Consider the following 21,685-nt stretch of genomic DNA (forward strand, 5'->3'; position numbering starts at 1 on the left):
CAACATGGATTCCGGAAACAGCGATCGTGTGAGACCCAACTCGCTTTATTTGCAGACCCAGAAAATATTAGATACAGGCTCCCAGGTAGATGCTATTTTTCTTGACTTCCGGAAGGCATTCGATACAGTTCCGCACTGTCGCCTGATAAACAAAATAAGAGCCTACGGAATATCAGACCAGCTGTGTGGCTGGATTGAAGAGTTTTTAGCAAACAGAACACAGCATGTTGTTATCAATGGAGAGACGTCTACAGACGTTAAAGTAACATCTGGCGTGCCACAGGGGAGTGTTATGGGACCATTCCTTTTCACAATATATATAAATGACCTAGTAGATAGTGTCTGAAGTTCCATGAGGCTTTTCGCGAATGATGCTGTAGTATACAGAGAAGTTGCAGCATTACAAAATTGTAGCGATATGCAGGAAGATCTGCAGCGGATAGGCACTTGGTGCAGGTTTGGCAACTGACCCTTAGCATAGACAGATATAATGTATTGCGAATACATAGAAAGAAGGATCCTTTATTGTATGATTATATGATAGCGGAACAAACACTGGTAGCAGTTACTTCTGTAAAATACCTGGGAGTATGCGTGCGGAACGATTTGAAGTGGAATGATCATATAAAATTAATTGTTGGTAAGGCGGGTACCAGGTTGAGATTCATTGGGAGAGTCCTTGGAAAATGTAGTCCATCAACAAAGGAGGTGGCTTACAAAACACTCGTTCGACCTACACTTGAGTATTGCTCATCAGTGTGGGATCCGTACCAGATCGGGTTGACGGAGGAGATAGAGAAGATCCAAAGAAGAGCGGCGCGTTTCGTCACAGGGTTATCTGGTAACCGTGATAGCGTTACGGAGATGTTTTACAAACTCAAGTGGCAGGCTCTGCAAGAGAGGCGCTCTGCATCGCGGTGTAGCTTGCTCGCCAGGTTTCGAGAGGGTGCGTTTCTGGATGAGGTATCGAATATATTGCTTCCCCCTACTTATACCTCCCGAGGAGATCACGAATGTAAAATTAGAGAGATTAGAGCGCGCACGGAGGCTTTCAGACAGTCGCTCTTCCCGCGAACCATACGCGACTGGAACAGAAAAGGGAGGTAATGACAGTGGCACTTAAAGTGCCCTCCGCCACACACCGTTGGGTGGCTTGCGGAGTATAAATGTAGATGTAGATGTAGATGTGGGAAGGGGTTACCAAGAGAACTCTTGCTTGGAAGAAGATTTGGCCGGAGTGCGTTGTCGAATGTAACTCTGCGGCATTTGAGTCAGTCGTAGGGGTCAGGGATTTTCTCCGCCTCGTGATGACTGGGTGTTGTGTGATGTCCTTAGGTTAGTTAGGTTTACGTAGTTCTAAGTTCTAGGGGACTGATGACCTCAGAAGTTAAGTCCCATAGTGCTCAGAGAGAGTCAGTAGAGACTGTGGAGCCTGTAGTCGACGCGATTGTGTCTTTGCCCAATAGCATGCGACTGTAAGTGGATAACAGTGATATCAATGAGCTTGTGCAAGTTCGCAGCCAAGAAATGACCGCCGAAGAGGCTATGGAGCTACAGTGTGTTTCACAGCAAGAAGTTATGGATAGGAGCTCTACAGAGGAGGAGGAGGAGGAGGAGGAAGTGCCAACAACAAAGCAGCAATCTTCTGACGCAATTAGAGAAATGCTGAAAGAATGCGAATCGGTTGCTTCGTATACTGAAAATCATCGCCGCAATAAAGCAGTGGCTACACACGCTAAAAATTTATTTGACGATAATGGGCCGGCCGTTGTGGCCGAGCGGTTCTAGGCGCTTCAGTCCGGAACCAAGCGGCTGCTACGGTCGCAGGTTCGAATCCTGCGTCGGGCATCGATGTGTGTGATGTCCGAAGGTTAGTTAGGTTTAAGAAGTGTAGGGGACTGATGACCTCATATGTTAAGTCCCATAGTGCTTAGAGCCATTTGAAACATTTGACGATAATTCTTTGTCGTATTGTCGCCAAGTGTTGAAGCGTCGGCTGAAAGAAATTGCTACAGACAGCTTCCTAGTAAAAAAGAATTAGTTATGTATCGTGAATAATAAAGTACATAATACTGTAAGTCTAATTTTCTTTGAATAAATGGCATGAATAAGATAAAACTGAGTACTTTTTCTGCATCGAACGCGTTATCGTGGTTTATGGTAATTTATGTAGGGTAAATTGTATCGCTTAACGAGTGTTTCGCACTGTAGAATTCTGGAACGAATTATGCTCGCTATGGGAGATTCCGCTGTATATCCTAAACTCGTTCCCAACTCTCTCTGCCCATCTCTTTGTTCATGCCTTCGCTCCCCCTCCTTCTCTATCGATGTCGTTCTTCCACCTCTCTGTCCGTCACCTCCTTTCCCCTCTCCGATCTTGAGCCTTGTTTATTGTTATTGCCAATGTAAAAAATGGTTCAAATGGCTCTGAGCACTATGGGACTTAACATCTGAGCTCATCAGTCCGCTAGAACTTAGAACTACTTAAACCTATCTAACCTAAGGACATCACACACATCCATGCCCGAGGCAGGATTCGAACCTGCGACCGTAGCCATCGCACGGTGCCTGACTGAAGCGCCTAGAACCGCTCGGCCACCCCGGCCAGCTTGCCAATGTAATCATGATTGTAAATTGAGGTTGCTTAAAATGAATAGGTTAATCGATTGGAATCATACGAGCACAAGAGATACCTTCGACTGTCGGATTTGCAAGAATAGGCTTCTATGACACTACTTCGCATAGTTTTAATCCCCGAATTGGTAGGATTATAAAGTTTCTAATGATTCAGAGTCCAACCGTAAGCCGATAAGCCACACACGTTTTCTATTTCCTGCAAAACCGACGGCGTGGAAGAAAACAAAAGAGTACAGTCCTGAATATACAATTTTTTTGTTTGTTTGTTTGGTTGGTTTCTAGGGCGCTCAACAGCACGGTCATCAGGGCTCGTACAAAGTCCCAATCTTTACACATTCCAATCTAGCCATTTCCACTAATGATGATGAAATGATGAGGATAATGCAAACACCCAGTCCCCGAGCAGAGAAAATCCTCAACCCGGCCAGGAACCGAACACGGGACACCGAGACCCAGAGGCAGCAACGCTAGCCACTAGGCCACGAGCTGCGGACGTATACAATTTTTGATTGAAACTATATGTAAGTAGAGTGAATATACATGTTAGAAACAAATTGTCTAGTCGTTTAAATACCTTTCTGTCGTAGCTGAAACTGACTGCAAGAAAGGAAATAAAACCGCATATTTTCACAGCACACCACAGCATTTCTCTCTTACGGTCAGTTTTAACAGAAAACCTATGGATTATCGTTTGAAAAATGGATAGCCTATGTCAATCTGAATGTTAATTAGCGTATCGTGTCAAAATCTGAAGTAAATCGATCAACTTTAAAGGAATTTTGGTAACAACGTTTTCTCTTTATATGTTACATGTGTATTTATATATAATATATAGACATATATAGCCTATCCGAATGTTTATTAGAGTATGGTTCAAAAATTTGAAAAATATGAGTCAAGAATTTTTCTAGACTTTTAGTAACATGGTTTCCCTTTATATATTGATACGTTAATCATATTTAAAAATATGTAGCCTATGTCTGTTCAAATGGTCATCACAGTATCAGGTAAATCTTCGAAGTAAATCGGTCAAGAACTTATCGAGATTTTTGGTAGCAAAGCTGACCATAGACTTGTCCTTAAATAATAATATAGATTTTAAATATATGTTTATATACCATATATACAGGGCGAGGCAGCTAAGTCATAACACCCCTTGTATCCCCCCAACCGCAATAGATACAAAGATGCCGTTTGGAGGACAGTGAATTGCAGGCACAGGAGCTACTTGAATACATCATATTTCACGTTTGTGCTAATTTTTATTACAGAGATATGATACAACCTTTGGTTTTTTAAATGGAACCCTATGTTAAATTTTTGCGTAATATGATGCGTTTAAAAAGATGGTTTCAAATATGTGTATATCATGATATTTAAGGGAATATTTTTTGAGACACAGATATGTTCCCGTATCGTGTTCGCCCTTCGAAGCGGCGTTGTCCAATGCGAACATTCTTTTTGTGCAGAAAATACGATTCAAATGGCTCTAACCACCATGGGACTTAACATCTTAGGTCATCAGTCCCCTGGACTTAGAACTACTTAAACCTAACTAACCTAGGGACATCGCGCACATCCATGACCGAGGCAGGATTCGAACCTGCGACCTTAGCAGCAGCGCGGTTCCGGACTGAAGCGCCTAGAACCACTCGGTCACAGCGGCCTGCTTTTGTGTAGAGTACATGGTAAACGTCGCGAGTACATCCTTACCCAAACACGCCCATTTACCCGACAATTGTAATACATACTGCGATATTTTGCGCAAAAATTAACTGATGATGTCGTGCAAACATTATTTAGTTATTTGACAACCGTGATACCAAAATAGTACACAACATACAGTAGTAAAATGCTACAAGATGTTAATACATTTTAAGTAACATAAATACAAATGTAAATGAGGAGACCCTTATTGATCACAGTTATTTCGTACGTATTTGTTTTTTATTTGTAAATGTTTACTGTTGATCACAATACGAAGCAAAGACACAAAGATGTAAAATACATACTATATATGATACAAAACTTTACTGAAGCATGTACTCAAAAGGCTTCTCCTCTGCTGCGATACACATTTGTAGTCGCCCTTCGAATGATTTGTGAACGATTGCGAGGGTGTCACGTGAGATACCAGCGCACGCTTCGATGATACGTTGCTTCATATCGTCTGGCGTAGTCGGTATCTGAGCATACACTTTATGTTTCGTTGTTCCCCGCAGAAAAAAATTCAAGAGGGGTCAAATCAGGAGACCGGGCTGGCCACTTCACTTCAGCTCGTCGTCCTATCCAACAATCCGGGAACTTTCCATTTAAGAGCTCTGTAGCCACGCGGGAAGAGTGAGCAGGACAGCCGTCATGCTGGAACCACACGCACTGACACGTAGTTAGTGGTACCTCTTCCAGCAAAATGGGCAGTACGTTTCTCAGGAACTGTGCATAGTTATTGCCGTTTAGTATATCCGGAATGACGTACGGCCCCACGATGACGTTTCCGACGACGCCGCAACACACGTTAACACTCCACGGTTACTGATGCTGTACCTGTCGAAGCCAATGAGGGTTGTCTACTGACCAGTAATGTGATAATGATGAGTCCCATACTTCTTTACAGAGCGTAGGGGAGTGACGCGGGAGACCCGCGCCGCCTTACTAGGCAAGGTCCTAGTGGAGGTGGTTTGCCATTGCCTTCCTCCGACCGTAATGGGGATGAATGATGATGATGAAGACGACACAACAACACCCAGTCATCTCGAGGCAGGAAAAATCCCTGACCCCGCCGGGAATCGAACCCGGGACCCTGTGCTCGGGAAGCGAGAACACTACCGCGAGACCACGAGCGGCGGACACCAGTAATGTATATTATGTAAATTCACATTTCCGTGGTTGGTGAAAGTCGCTTCATCAGTACAAAGCACCAGTTGAAAAGACGTTGGATCATCTTGTAGGCGCTGCAGAGCAAGCCGGCAAAATTCCTGGCGCCGTTCGAAATCCACACCGGAGAGTGTTTGATGTAATGAGAGGTGAAACCGGTGGAATCTATGCCCGTGCAATATGCGCAGAACACTTCTCTGACTTATACCACATTCAGAGGCGATACGTCTTGACGAAACAGTTGGGTCGTTACGCGCCAACGCTAGAAAGTTCACTTCATTTACCACGCCAGTTGCCTTTCTATGGCGTTCCATGATCCCGATTGAAGTAGTTTCTTGGCAATACGTGCAAGAAGCTGGCGCGTAGGACGCTCACGATCAGGATACAGCTCTCCATATCGCGTTATTGCTCTAACAGCATTTCTTCTGCTTTCACCATACAGTAGAAGCGTTTCTAACTTTTCTTCGTAACTGCACATGTCTGCTCCAAGAAACTGTGACGGAAATGCGATGTCTCATTTTTTTTTCTTGATTGTTATTTTAAACCTGGACAACAGGCAGGCTGTCAGCAGCATTCTACGCTGCTCTTCAGCCATAGGATACACAATGAGAGATAAACACGAAGAAGACACATAAGTTACAGAACGGTGGGCAATAAAACAGGAGACACATAAAGACAAACACGGAGCCGTTCATACTCGACGGGAATCCACACTGCAAACTGTTGATACGACGCACAAACACTAAAGAGGACGATGGCACTGGTGAACGATGGAGTGTGACGGTGAACACTGAACACTAAGCATGACAGCCCACACGAGACACTGATGGCGGTGATCTCCGGCGAATGTCCACGTAGCGTGTGCCAGTCCGGGGACCTGCCAAGAGGGGAAGAAGGGGGAGGTGGGGGAGAGGGGAGAGCAAGGATGCCAATGGCTGAGGATACGGGGGCAGGAGGAGAGGGACAGGGGAGGGGAAGCCCGGGGGAGGAGCGGGGAGAAATGGAGGAGGGAGGGAAAAAGGAGAGAAGGGAGGGAGGGTGCCCAGTGGAGCAAGCACAGGAGAGGGATGGGAGGGTCAAAGTTGGTAGGAGGGGTAGATGGAGGGGAGGAGGGCATCATCAGGGAGAGGGAGCTGGCGGAAGCCACCTTGGGAGAGGGTAAGGAGGGTGGAGAGATGGAGACCGGGTGGGACGTGGGAATACAGGCGCGGCAGAGGGCGGGGGTGGGAGAGGATCGGGGAGACGAGTGGGTGAGGAGGATCGAGTTTACGGGAGGTGTACAGGATCCGTATCCTTTCAAGGAAAAGGAGGAGGTGGGGGAAGGGGATGAGATCGTACAGGATCCGCATGGGAGAGGGGAGACGGATGCGATAGGCGAGGCGGAGAGCATGGCGTTCAAGGATTTGAAGGGATTTGTAAAAGGTAGGGGGGGGGGGCGGAGATCCAAGCCGGATGGGCATAACAAAGGATAGAGCGGATGAGGGATTTATAGGTGTGGAGGACGGTGGAGGGGTCCAGACCCCACTTACGGCCGGAGAGGAGCTCGAGGAGACTGAGGCGGGAGCGTTCCTTGGCTTGGATTGTCCGGAGGTGGGGAGTCCAGGAGAGGCGACGGTCGAGGGTGACGCCAAGGTACTTAAGGGTGGGAGTGAGGGCGATAGGACGGCCATAGATGGTGAGATAGAAATCAAGGAGGCGGAAGGAAGAGGTGGTTTTGCCTACAATGATCGCCTGGGTTTTGGAGGGATGCGATGTCTCATTACCCAGCAGCACATTTATACCCATCTCTCCAGCTGCCTCGTACGTCACCTTGCGGCGTTATCGAGAAGCAGGAAAACAACGCCTTCCCTGTTAAGATCCTCAGTGGTCAACAGGAAAGGTCGCATTGGACAACGCCGCTTCGAAGGACGAACACGATACGAGAACACATCTGTGTCTTAAAAACTGTTCGCTCAAATATTACGATATACGCTTATTTGAAACCGTCTTTTTAAGCCCATTGTTACGCTAAAATTTAACATGGGGTTCCATTTAAAATACCAAACATGGCCTCATATCTCTGTAATAAAAAATAGCACAAACATGAAATGTGATGTATTGAAGTAGCCCCTGTCCCTGCAATTCATTGTCCAAACGGCATCTTTGTATCTATTACGATTGGGGAGATACAAGGGATGTTATGACTTAGCTGCCTCATCCTGAATTTGAAATATATGTAGCTTACGTTCGTCGGAATGTGTAAGAGTATTGTGTAAAAAAACTGAGGCAAATGGATGAAGAGTTCAACGAGATTTTTGCTAAAAACATTGCCCCTCTATATAGTATATGTGTACTTATATACCTTATATATTAGAAAAATATGTAGCTTATGTCCCCCCGAACGTTTATTAGAGTATTGTATACAAATCTGAAGTAAGCTTGTCAACTAGTTTCGGAGATTTTTGGCAAAATGACGTTGAGCGACAGCTTATCTTTATACAGTAGTATGGTTATTTTGCCAGTAAATTTGTTTGTTGGGTACAGTTTATTATTAGTTTTATTTTAAAAGTCTTTGCGTTAAACGTCTAGGTCTGTGGGTGAATCACGTCGTCAGAACCAATATTAATACAGGTAAAATGTTAGCTGACGCGTACTGGTGATGCTACGCGCCTTTTATAATTTGTTGTGCCCTGGCAGGTAGCAGGGTGTAGACACTCTGCAGTATTTCTATGGAGTGTATGTTGCCCATAATCCAGTGATCTGGTATGTGTAGAGGGAAGGAGGTCTAGCCTCTAAAATAACTTTTTCTTCATAGAGACACTTGTTCTCCAGCTTTTCTTGTTGAAAATGACTCTGTGAGTACAATGGGACCGGTAGTATGGAGATGAACCCCTTGATGAGTAAGCCCTGCTAGTTCAGTGAAATTTTGTCCCGCGGCCATGCGAATTGAATAAAATTCCCAGTCCTGCACTGGAATCGAACCTAACACCTTTGCGTTTCTAACCTAGCACTTCACTGTTGAACCACCGAATCATTCGTTTTTTTTACAGGCAGCTATTCTCGCACAGCAGCTCAAGCCTAGCAGTTTTGCGGAACCTTCTCTAGATCACGAGGCACTGGGTTCGATTCGCCTGATGGTGGAAAAAATTTTCACTGTCAGTATTTGGCAACCAGGGGAGGAGAAGTGGTAGCTTAAAGTTCCTGGTCACCAGACTTTGAGCCCATATCCTGGTTTAAATACCAAACCTCTCCGCAGTGCCTCATGAAGTGAGAGCATGTGATTTTTTTTATGGTGGTTACCGGTGGGTGGGGCCAGCCACACTGGTGCTGTTCGCGACGAGTAGGTTATGTAATGGTACAGGGGTTCACCCTCTCCCTTTTCTCATCATCATCATCATCATCATCATCATACAATACAAACATTACACTAAACTTCTCACACACATACACACACACACACACACACACACACACACACACACACACACACAAACACGCGCGGGCGCGCGCGCTCTCACGCACACATATACATAATACATACATGTAATATTACAAATACTGTAACGGAACATGTAAGTAAACAAAAAAATAAATAAAAAGTACATATCAGGAAATTCAGCACAACAAGACAGTGAAACTACAGTCCCTCTATGCAAATTAATGCCTAACACTGAATTAAGAATTATGCTCACTAAGAACGATGATGAAAGGAATCATGAGAAAAATTATAAAACCAATAAGAACAGAGGCTTGGAAAATAACAAGCAGTGAGGTAATAAATCAAAACATAAAAAAATAACACAAACAACGACGGAAAGAAAACTGTTAGCTTCTGGACATTTAAACTGGATGAATGACAACTTACTAAGCGTGGTATCTTCAAGTGAACTGGTAACTCCAGAAAGAGAACAAGTCCACTTTTACAGATTTTACAGGAATGACCAAAAACTGCTTTTTGCAAAACAATCTAGGCCAAAATTATTCTCTATTTTCTCTAAGAACATGTGGTTGTGCAGTGCTTTAGATTATGTAGTTTTTGTCACTGGTGGGTAAAAAAAATTATTTTTTTGTAGCTGGAGAGGCACCCTTTTCGCAATAAAGAATGTGGAATACAAATTAAAAGCATTATATTTTGAAGATACATATTTATTTTCCACAGTATTCACTAATTAAATAAATTTTAAATATTATTACATCAAAATAAGTTCATGGACTCTACTGTTCTCTTCGGATTTGTCTGTGTCTGTTGTCGGGTATGCCAAAATTTCATTTCAGAATTGCGCCATTTTTCTTCCTGAACGAAAATCAAACTTTTTTATATCATCAAGTTTTTAAACTTTTATGGTTTGTTTAGCTTTGTAGGCATGTTCTTATGGAAATTCTAGATTCATATTAATATTCCTTAAATAAAAACTAGCAGTTCGCAGGTCATTAATGTTTATCTTACGTTGAGCGACGTGTGATGTATCTTCGCTAACATTAAAGTCATGATACTCCGATAGGGCAAAAGAAGTCTTTTGCTCCTGTGGAACACCTTTCCCATAAAAATAGTTACTAAGGCAAGATTTTTGTAGAATTTTGACCGCCAAGTATTGCAATCTATGAAGTCTTGTGTTTTCATTAGGGCAACACTAAGTTTGCAGTTTTTCTGCGAAAAATCCAGTACGAGATCTATCAGTTCACTAACAGTGCAAAATTGTTCCTGTTTCTTTCAGTGTTGTCCTGGCGATGCCAAAAGCCGTGATAAGCGGTTAATTATACCTGTTGCTACAGGCACTTCATTAACTACGGACAAGTTCCGTATCTGCAGAAGAACAATACGCCTACCCAGTTGCACTTCTTTGATGCAATAAAACGAATTTTGAAAATTTTGGATGTTTCCTTTCTGCAGTCAGCGATTCATGTATCTCTGGAAAAGGAATCAACTGTAAGATTGGTAAGAGATGGTAAATAATATTTAGAAACACACAATATAAAAGCACTAGAAACAGATGCTATCAGAAAGAACGTGTTAAATTTAGAACGACTCCATGGCAGAAGCACAGTCAGGTGTGATTTGGTCTCAATAAAGAAAGGAGTCAGGGGGAAAAGATGAAAGCAGAACAAACAACAAAATAAGAAGAGATCGAAATTGTCTCCCAGTCCGTAGTTGTCCGAGACGGGGCGGGAGAAAATATATATGGTAGCACAGGAACTTTACTGTAGCAAAGGATCAATCAGTACTAGGGAGAAAGTACACTGAACATTACAGTTTACCTCTATTATACCAGAGCCAAGGTAGCCCCTGCGGGCCGGCAACCCATGTAACACCACAGAGGACGAGGTTGTCTATGCCCAAGGTGTACCGAAAGCACCATGGTAAACACCAGCTATTTACATACAAGATAATGGAAACAGACATTCCGAGCACTACTTCCTGCAGGGGGAGCTCGAACCACGGCCTGCAGGAAGTATCACAACGCCAAAACCAGAGTGGCTGGATACAGCTATTTAGAGGCTATAACCAGGCCCGAAGTTCAGTTCACACCGGATGCCGACCTCGTGTACTGCGACCGTTGAAGACTACGGCTTCGTCTCGGAATTGGACTGTTACTACTGTGTGAGTGTGTTACAACGAACCTTTGTGGAAAATTAGAAGTGAACTTTTGTTCGCCTCAATTAGGAGACTGTTTTCGTTATTGTTACCTTTCATTTGTATGTTCAGTCATCAACCTTGTGAACTTACATCAATAAAAGTTGTGTTTGTGAAAAAATGCGAATTTTCAGTCACAACAACCTCCTTCGCAGAAAATAACATTCACAGTATCGTAAGATGCGTAAGTAGGGGTGCACAGGGGGTGGGATCTGCAACTGTCACCAGCTCCGTGGGGATAACGAAACTTGCTAGCTTCTATGACACCAGTTATAAAAACATTTTCTCCGCCGTTACGGTTCTGACACTTAGGGACTGGGCGAGCAACAAGACACCTTATGGCTTGACTGTGCTGACGGCACTGTCGAGATGTCTGAATGTCTGCAGAAGAATGGCAGCCCTCTCTTCCTCACGAGCAAAAACCAGAACATATAGTGATGTTGGATGCTGGTGACTGTAGCGAATTCGATTTTCTAATTCATAGTAAAGGTGTTCCATTGGTTTCAAGTCGGATCTCAAAGCAGACAAGTCCAGTTCAGGAATATTTCTCTCCACAGACCACTGTCTCACAGTTGCTGCTCAGTGAGAGGGTGCATTGTCATGCTGATGCAAACAGCCTTAGTCTCCGAACTGTTCCTCTACTGTTCGCAGCACACAATGCTGTAAAATTTGTTGGTATCCTTCCACATTTTAAGTGCAAAAAAAGTAAACACTCCCCAAGCACGAAAACCATCCCCATACCGTTACTCGACCTGCTCTGCACAGAAATGATGGTGTTGCACATGACACCAGGTTAGGTTCCCCAGGCATTCGCCAAACCCAAACCCTTCCATCGCTTCCAGTCACCCACCATCCAATGACTCGCTCTCTGCACCACCTCGAAGGCTGCTTAACATTGACTAGATAAATGTGTGACTGATGAGGAGCTGCTCTACCATTGACCACATTCCTTTTAACTTTCTGGTAGCATTTTGCAACTCGCGAGTGATTTCTTCTGCTAATTTCATGCGATTTTTTGCATTCACCCTCTGCAATGCTGGACGGTCCCTGCCCGTCGGTAAGCGGGGTCTGCCTGGCATTCGTTTCAGTGTTTTTACATTTAACGTATTCGCAATTGCGAATATGGACAACCGTAAGCATGCATGTCCAAAGGAACGTTGCCTCGTAATTCAGAATAACACAGGTACTTCAATGTTGTATTTATTCACCGACATCGGGCAAGTGACTTTCAAGTAAAATGTCTCGCCTGCACGGGAATATACGAGGGTAATCCCGAAAGTAAGGTCTCCTATTTATTGTAAGTACAGGACTCTGTTTGTGTGGCAGCTGGTCACACTGCTATGAAGAGTGCTTCACGCGCTGTGTGTAAACATGTGCACACCGCGCTGAGGCGCTCAGACTTGGCTTGGCAGCCGTTGAGAATGGAGCTCCCGTTGGATGTCACCGCCAAGTGCGAATTGCGCGCAGTTATTCGGTTTTTGAACGCAGAGGGCACTGCGCCGATTGAAATCCATCGCCAATTGACGGAAGTGTACGGTGATCCGTGCATGGATGTCAAAAATGTTCGTAAGTGATGTAGAGAGTTTGCAACTGTTCTGACGGAAATTCACGAACCGTCAATTTCTGAGGAGACAGTGTTGAAGGTTGAGCAAAGCATGCGTGAAGATCGGCGGATCACCCCGGGTGATTTCTGCACGTCGTTTCCTGAGGTTTCCCGAAGCACCGCTCACAGAATTTTGATGGAAACATTGAATTACAGGAAGGTGTGCGCAAGATGGGTGCCACGCATGCTGACTGAGGGCCACATGCGGCAACGAGTTGATGCTTCCCGCTCATTTATTCACCGCCTCGCAGCCGAACAGGAAAATTTTCTGGACTCAATCGTCACGGGTGACGAAACCTGGCCATACCACTTTACACCTGAGACCAAGCAACAATCACCCCAGTGGCGGCATCCTTCTTCGCCAAAGCCGCGGAAATTCAAACAAATACAGCCCGCCGGTAAAGTCATGATAACCGTTTTTTGGGATCGGAAAGGGGTATTGTTGGTTTAATTTATGCCCACTGGGACCACAATTAACGCTGACAGGTACTGTGAGAATCTGAAAGAACTCAAAAGGGCAGTTGAGAAGTGGAGAAGAGGAATGTTGAGCAAGGGCGTACACATTCTCCGTGACAACGCTCGCCCACGCGTCGCTCTTCAAACCGTTGCTCTCCTGCAACAGTTTCAGTGGAACATAATCACCCACCCACCCTATAGTCCTGACTTGGCACCCAGCGACTATCACCTGTTCCCCAGGTTAAAAGAACATTTGGCCGGAAGACGATTCAGCTCCGACTACAGGGTGAAAGAAGAGGTTCATAACTTTCTGAGCAACATGGCGGCGAGCTGGTATGACATGGGCATAGAAAAACTGCCACAGCATCTACAAAAATGGATCGACAGAAATGGTGATTATGTCGAAAAATAGCTAAATGTACAAGCTGTAAACTGATTTAAACCACGTCTATATACTTATACAAAAATAGGAGACCTTACTTTTGGGATTACCCTCGTAATGCCTGCTCACACACGGCTAGAGTTTCTGCTGCTTGACTTCGTACTTGCCATACCCTACCTTGGCCAGTAATGTCGCCGGATCTCTCAGGAATTCAGAATATGTGGAGCATTATGGGCGGGGCGCTCCAACCAGCTAGAGATTTTGACGATCTAAAGCGCCAGTTGGACAGAATATGGTACTATATTCCTTAGGATATCCAACAACTGTATTAATCACTGCGAAGCTGAATAACTGTCTGCGCAAGGGTCAGAGATGGACCAAAGTATTATTGATTTTATTGTGTTGGCAGAAGAGCCAACACCGTGTTGCTAGAAGAGGCCGAAATGCACGCCTTTAAGCTCACGCAGGCTGGCGTGAGGTCTGGAAAATGACGAGGAATTATAGTAGCCAAAAATAGTACATAGCTTCTGGAATACTTAACTTTAATTCATAATTGGTGAACATCGGTCTGATGGTACAGGCATCCATAGATAAATAACAAATGTGAATGGCGCCTTGCTAGGTCGTAGCAAATGACGTAGCTGAAGGCTATGCTAAATATCGTCTCGGCAAATGAGAGCGTATTTGTCAGTGTAGCTTCGCTAGCAAAGTCGGCTGTACAACTGGGGCGAGTGCTAGGACGTCTCACTAGACCTACCGTGTGGCGGCGCTCGGTCTGCAATCACTGACAGTGGCGACACGCGGGACCGACGTATACTAGCGGACCGCGGCCTATTTAAAGGCTACCACCTAGCAAGTGTGGTGTCTGGCGGTGACACCACAGATTTGCTCAATTTGTGAGCCTCTTTCTCTCGAATAAACCGTTCAGTTTTTCTGAATCATTTGTTTGCCTGTATATTCCTCATAATGACTGTCTCAATACATTCAGTGTGTTCTTTATTTTCAAATATCATTAAAAGTCACCACAGCAAGATTATGTATTGTATGTTAACGGGGGGCCTAGAAACGACGGAGAGGCTCCGTCCCCACCGCAGCCGCAGCGGTCCACAACCCCCACGACGACTACCGCAGTCCACTGCAAACCCTCCGCCGCCCCACACAGAACCACTCTTTCAGGGTTATTGTGCGGTTCGGCTCCCAGTGGACCCCCCAAGGGAACGTCTCACACCAGACGAGTGTAGCCCCTTTGTCTGCGTGGTAGAGTAACGGTGGTGTACGTGCAGGTGGAGAACTTGTTTGTGCAGCATTCGCCGACGGTAGTGTAGCAGAGGCGGAATAAGGGGAACCAGCCCGCATTCGCTGAGGCAGATGGAAAACCGCCTAAAAACCATCCACAGACTGGCCGGCTCACCGGACCTCGACACGAGCCCGCCGGGCGGATTCGTGCCGGGGACCAGGAACTCCGTCCCACTCCGGAAAGCCGTGCGTTAGACCTCTCGGCTAACTGGGAGGACACAAGATTATGTAACTGCACTACATTGAGAGAGTGTTATTATTATAACAGTAAACTCAGCAAAAGCGATAACTGTGTTGGATTTCGTACTAATCACCAATTAGACACTTCTTAAGCGTGATGTATCAGGGAACAATTCCTGCAAACCCCAGTAACGTGGGTTTTTACTGGCAGAAAATGGGTATTTCATTAGTACCAATTATTTTCAAATGCCAACTAAGTTCCTTTCTCACTTGCCCCCCCCCCCCCTTCCCCCAGTATGCTTAGAATCACTGGTACGAGTATCAGTATTTTACACCAGGGTCGCTGTAGATCGATTTTCAAGTCCTGTTATCTCGAACTTTGTGATAATTGAAAGACAGTTTTGATCGCAAATTTCTTTTAATTCGAGTGACCGGTTTCTATCCTTAAGGATCATCTTCGGACTCCAGAACGGTAGGTGGACTTCCATGAAGCAGTCAGTTTAGCGTCGTACATCGGCGCAGCTTGCTCCACTTGATTTAAGTTGCTTCACTACTCCGAGGATATTTACTTCTACGTTACTCATGTTGACAGCTGTTCTCGATTCGAATTCTGGAATATTTACTTCGTCTTCTTCTGTGAAGGCTGTGTTTAGTAACTCTGCTTTGGTAGCACTGTCTTCGATAGTATCTCCATTGCTATCGCGCAGGCAAATGCATTCCCGAAATTTCGTTACTCTACAGTAATTACTTTTGGTTTAGCAATTTTTCCCGTCAGTGTATTCGTTAGTACCCTCATCGTCCTTCAAGGTACACATCAAAACACGAGATGGAGTGTGGTGTCACCGCCAGACACCACACTTGCTAGGTGGTAGCTTTTAAATCGGCCGCGGTCCGCTAGTATACGTCGGACCCGCGTGTCGCCACTGTCAGTAATTGCCAACCGAGCGCCGCCACACGGCAGGTCTAGAGAGACGTACTAGCACTTGCCCCAGTTGTACAGCCGACGTTGCTAGCCATGGTTCACTGAGAATTACGCTCTCATTTGCCGAGACGATAGTTAGCATAGCCTTCAGCTACATTTGCTACGACCTAGCAAGGCGCCATTACCAGTATAGATATTGAGATTCTATTAATGTATCATCAAGAGCGATGTTCTACAAATGTGGATTAAAGTTAAGTATTCCAGGAGCTACGTACTTTTCTTTATAGCATTCATTAAGTATCCTGTTTCAGACCTCACGCCAGCCTGCGTGAGTTTAAGCGCGTGCCTTTCGGCTTCCTCTCATTGTGTCTAGGCTGTCTTGTCTAGACACAACATGGAGTGTCGCCGTAAGAGATGGGGCTGTTGCCGAAGCGCAAGCAATAGCAGGCGCCGTGCCCGTCTGTTGTGGGCGCCGTCGCAGCCTTTGTGTGCTCCGCCTGTTTACAGGGCAAACACAGCCAGCACACGAAATTGGCCGGCCCTCTGTCGCGCTGAGGGCACGCCACCCTACAGGGCGTTTTACTGCGTGACGCAAACTCTGATGGAAGCCCTAAATGGCCAACAGACTTCCAAGGTAGCGTACAGCGCGCTAGGCGGGTGGACGTTCGCGAAGGCGAAACTTGCCTGCTGTTTCCACAGGGGTCCGTTCTGGGACCTTCAGTACTTGCATTTTATGAAGCTGAAGCATGTTTCTTTTCTGCTGCAAAATTATCTGGGAAAACTGGTTACTGTTCCTCATCTCTTTTTTGTTACTGGAGTGTTTCGCTTGTGCACTGTGTACAAACAGAACAAGAACAGATGCTATTTATTTTAAACTAAAGTTGCAAGAAAAAGTTTCAAAAAATCAGTCCTCATAACAGAGGAAAAACTCTGATAGAGATGAGCGAATAAAATGTCTGCCTGGTAAACTAGCACCTGTGATTTTTCTCTCTAAAACGTAATCCATTCTGCCAATGAAAATTTACTGGTTCTTTGTCACTTTGCATTCTTTCATCACAGCTGCTACTGGGAAATTCATCGCATGCAAACTGTGTATTCAGATGAAAAATAAAGTTGTCAGATATATTCGTCTATTGTATCCTAGCGAATACCAGTACTGAACCGGACATTTCAGTCCGCTCAATATAATGACACTCCCAAGCCTCTAGATGTACGCAGTGCTTATAATTAAAATGTACCTACTGACGAAAGTTCAGCGATCGCTGTGATTATCGTATGGCAGCGAAACTTTGTAGATACGCTATTACGTTTATGTGGAACCGATTTACACTGGAAACAATTAGTTCCAATTTTGGCTACAAGGTGCAAATCAGCCACTATACACTGTTTTAGGGTACGACATCCACACTGTCATTCGACAATCAATAACACGCTTGAACATTGTTGTTGTGGTCTTCAGTCCAGAGACTGGTTTGATGCAGCTCTCTATGCTACTCTATCCCGTGCAAGCTACTTCATCTCCCAGTACCTACTGCAACCTATATCCTTCTGAATCTGCTTAGTGTATTCATCTCTTTGTCTCTCTCTACGATTTTTGCCCTTCAGTACTAAATTGGTGATCCTTTGATGCCTCAGAACATGTCCTACCAACCGATCCCTTCTTCTAGTCAAGTTGTGCCACAAACTCCTCTTCTTCCCAATTCTATTTAGTACCTCCTCATCTGTTACATGATCTACCCATCTAATCTTATCTTCAGTAGCATCACATTTCGAAAGCTTTTCTTCTTGTCCACACTATTTATCGTCCACATTTCACTTCCATACATGGCTACACTCCATACAAATACTTTCAGAAACGACTTCCGGACACTTAAATGTATACTCGATGATAACAAATTTCTCTTCTTCAGAAACACTTTCCTTGCCATTGCCAGTCTACATTTTATATCCTCTCTACTTTGACCATCAACTGTTATTTTGATCCCCAAATAGCAAAACTACTTTAAGTGTCTCATTTCCTAATCTAATTCCCTCAGCATCACCCGAGTTAACTCGACTACATTCCATTATCCTAGTTTTGCTTTTGTTGATGTTCATCTTATATTCTTCTTTCAAGACACTGTCCATTCCATGCTCTTCCAAGTCCTTTGCTGTCTCTGGCAGAATCACAATGTCATCGGCGAACCTCAAAGTTTTTTATTTCTTCTACCTACTCCGAATTTTTGTTTCGTTTCCTTTACTGCTTGCTCAATATAGAGACTGAATAACATCGGGGAGAGGCTAAAACCCTGTCTCACTCCCTTCTCAACCACTGATTCCTTTTCATGCCCCTCGACTCTTATAACTGCCATCTGGTTTCTGTACAAATTGTAAATAGCCTTTCGCCCCCTGTATTTTACCCCTACCACCTTCACAATTTGAAAGAGAGTATTCCAGTCAACATTGTCAAAAGCTTTCTCTGAGTCTACAAATGCTTGAACATGCGGCTGAGGAAAAAAGAGACCGTCCTTTGCTAGTGAAACTGTCTTATGTCAACAGCAGCTATTACAGACTGTATTGAGCGAGTATCGCCGACTGAGGAGAGGCTCGTTGCCATTAAATGGTTTAAAAAAGATGATAATGAAATCCGAAAACAAGGATGAGCTTGGTGCAGTACCTGGGAGAAGAGTGCATCCTGTGCAGGTGGAAATTATTGAGGAGTTGCTGTTACTGTGAGTGACCACGCAGCACGTGACCTGAACTGTCCTAGTGCTCGTGCACTGCCACGAGAATTGTCCATCCCCTGGTCAATAATACAAAGTTTGCGGTCTGTTTTACGTTTTACACTGGTACAAAATCCATTCGGTGCAGCAAATAAAACCTCATGACCCACACCAACGTTCCGAACTTGCTCTTCAGTTCCTGACATTGATCGAAGCCGATGACATGTGGCCGGGCAATTTTCTATGGCGCGACAAGGCACATTCTAAACAGTGAATACACAGAATTGCCAATTTTGGGGTTACTGTTAAACTGAGAGTTGTGCACGAAGACGCATTGGTCTCAGCGTAAGTGACGGTGTGGTCTGGATTCACAAGCACCTTTTCTCTCGGTCCATTCTTCTTTGAAGGGTATAGTCCCAGACGGTCTGTCACGTGTACCGTGACGTCTCGACGTCTCCACGTTATAGAGACCTCCTTATACGAGGTGCATTCAAGTTCTAAGGCCTCCGATTTTTTTTCTCCGGACTGGAAAGAGATAGAAACATGCGCTTTGTTTTAAAATGAGGTCACGTTCATTGTCAATACGTCCCAGAGATGGCAGAACCGTACGGCAGATGGAATTTTACCGCCAGCGGCGAATATGAGAACTGTTTAAAATACTTAAAATGGCGAGTTTTCCTTAGTTGAATAGCGTGCAATCATTCGTTTTCTGAACTTGCGTGGTGTGAAACCAATTGACATTCATCGACAGTTGAAGGAGACATGTGGTGATGGAGTTATGGATGTGTCGAAAGTGCGTTCGTGGGTGCGACTGTTTAATGAAGGCAGAACATCGTGTGACAACAAACCAAAACAACCTTGGGCTCGCACAAGCCGGTCTGACGACACGATCGAGAAAGTGGAGAGAATTGTTTTGGGGAATCGCCGAATGACTGTTGAACAGATCGCCTCCAGAGCTGGCATTTCTGTGAGTTTTGTGCACACAATCCTGCATGACGACCTGAAAATGCGAAAAGTGTCATCCAGGTGGGTGCCACGAATGTTGACGGACGACCACAAGGCTCCCCGTTTGGCACGTTGCCGAGCAATGTTGACGCGCAACGACAGCATGAATGGGACTTTCTTTTCGTCGGTTGTGACAATGGATTAGACGTGGATGCCATTTTTCAATCCAGAAACAAAGCGCCAGTCAGCTCAATGGAAGCACACAGATTCACCACCACCAAAAAAATTTCGGGTAACCGCCAGTGCTGAAAAAATGATGGTGTCCATGTTCTGGGACAGCGAGGGCGTAATCCTTACCCATTGCATTCCAAAGGGCACTACGGTAACAGGTGCATCCTACGAAAATGTTTTGAAGAACAAATTCCTTCCTGCACTGCAACAAAAACGTCCGGAAAGGGCTGCGCGTGTGCTGTTTCACCAAGACAACGCACCCGCACATCGAGCTAACGTTACGCAACACAATTATTATGTGATTCCTCATGCTCCCTACTCACCTGACCTGGCTCCTAGTGACTTTTGGCTTTTTCCAACAATGAAAGACACTCTCCGTGGCCGCACATTCACCAGCCGTGCTGCTATTGCCTCAGCGATTTTCCAGTGGTCAAAACAGACTCCTAAAGAAGCCTTCGCCGCTGCCATGGAATCATGGCGCCAGCGTTGTGAAAAATGTGTACGTCTGCAAGGCGATTACATCGAGAAGTAACGCCAGTTTCATCGATTTCGGGTGAGTAGTTTAGAAAAAAAAATCGGAGGCCTTAGAACTTGAATGTACCTCGTAGGGCAACATGAGAGTAAATAAAACGGGGACAGGAGAATAAAACATGGCGCACCGTCAATGGATGACCACAGGGGCACTGCAGGGCGGGGTCACGGGACAACAGATAGCGGTGGCTAAATCGGCAATGCCCAATCCGCAAAATGACCTCCTCTCGCCGGGAAGGGCGTGAGGAGGTCGTCCGAGAGGAGGGATCGGTTTGATGGCCCTAAGCTTATTTTCATGGAGAGAGGACCAAGCCTCGTGCTACAATGATGAAACGCGCCGACAAAGAACCCCACTAACATCAGTTGATGAGACACAAAATGAAGCTGTCCGAGGCAGGAGGACAGCAACGACGTGGCCAGGAATCCACAAAAAAGGGATACGAGCGCCGGTATCAGCCGTCGAATTCGTTGCTCGAGAAGGTGGTCCGAATATGGGTCACGGAGACTCTGAATGGAGCTCAAAGAATCAAAGCAGATGGCATAGGGAGATTGACGGTGACGGCTTATGTACTGAACAGCCTGACAAAGGGTAAAAAGCTCAGCTGTAAAGCTTGAACACTGATCAAGGAGCCTGTATTGAAAGGTATCATCTCCAACGACAAAGGCACATCCGACGCCAGCAGTAGTCTTGGAGCCATCTGTGTATCTGCCGTCTACCTAACAGGAACTTTTAGCTGATGACGCTCGAGCAGCTGCTCGTGTCCTTCGTTTTATTACACTGACGGACTTGTCTAAAAAGATCTGACTCTTTTATTTTGTCTCTCTGCGTTCTTGTAAGTACTTTCTTATGTTGCCCCCTTGCGTTTTTCTACGCTATTAGTGCACTAACGTTTGATACTGGGCGCTAATGGCCTTAGTAGTTGAGCGCCCTAAACATAAAAAAAAAACCGTCGGAGTTTCGAGTCCTCCTTTGGGCATGTGTGTGTGTATGTTGTCCTTAGCGTAAGTTAGTTTAAATCAGATTATGTAGGGCTGAAGCCTAGGGACCGATGACCTTAACAGTTTGGTCCCATACAACTTACCACAAATTTCCGAAAATTATTTTGTGCACAAGATAGGTCAAACAAATGAGAAAGGCACAAACCTGATTTTATTATTACCCGCTGCTTACTCACTTTATTCAGTATGAGCACCGGACACATCGACAAGATGCTGCATACGTAAAACGACGTCATCAACAGTTGCTCGCAGCAGTTGCGGAGGAATCTGAGCAATTTGTTCCTGTATGCTGGCCCTGAAATCAGGCAGAGACCGA

The sequence above is a fragment of the Schistocerca cancellata genome, chromosome 12 (assembly GCF_023864275.1).
Source record: "Schistocerca cancellata isolate TAMUIC-IGC-003103 chromosome 12, iqSchCanc2.1, whole genome shotgun sequence".
Lineage (NCBI taxonomy): Eukaryota > Metazoa > Arthropoda > Insecta > Orthoptera > Acrididae > Schistocerca > Schistocerca cancellata.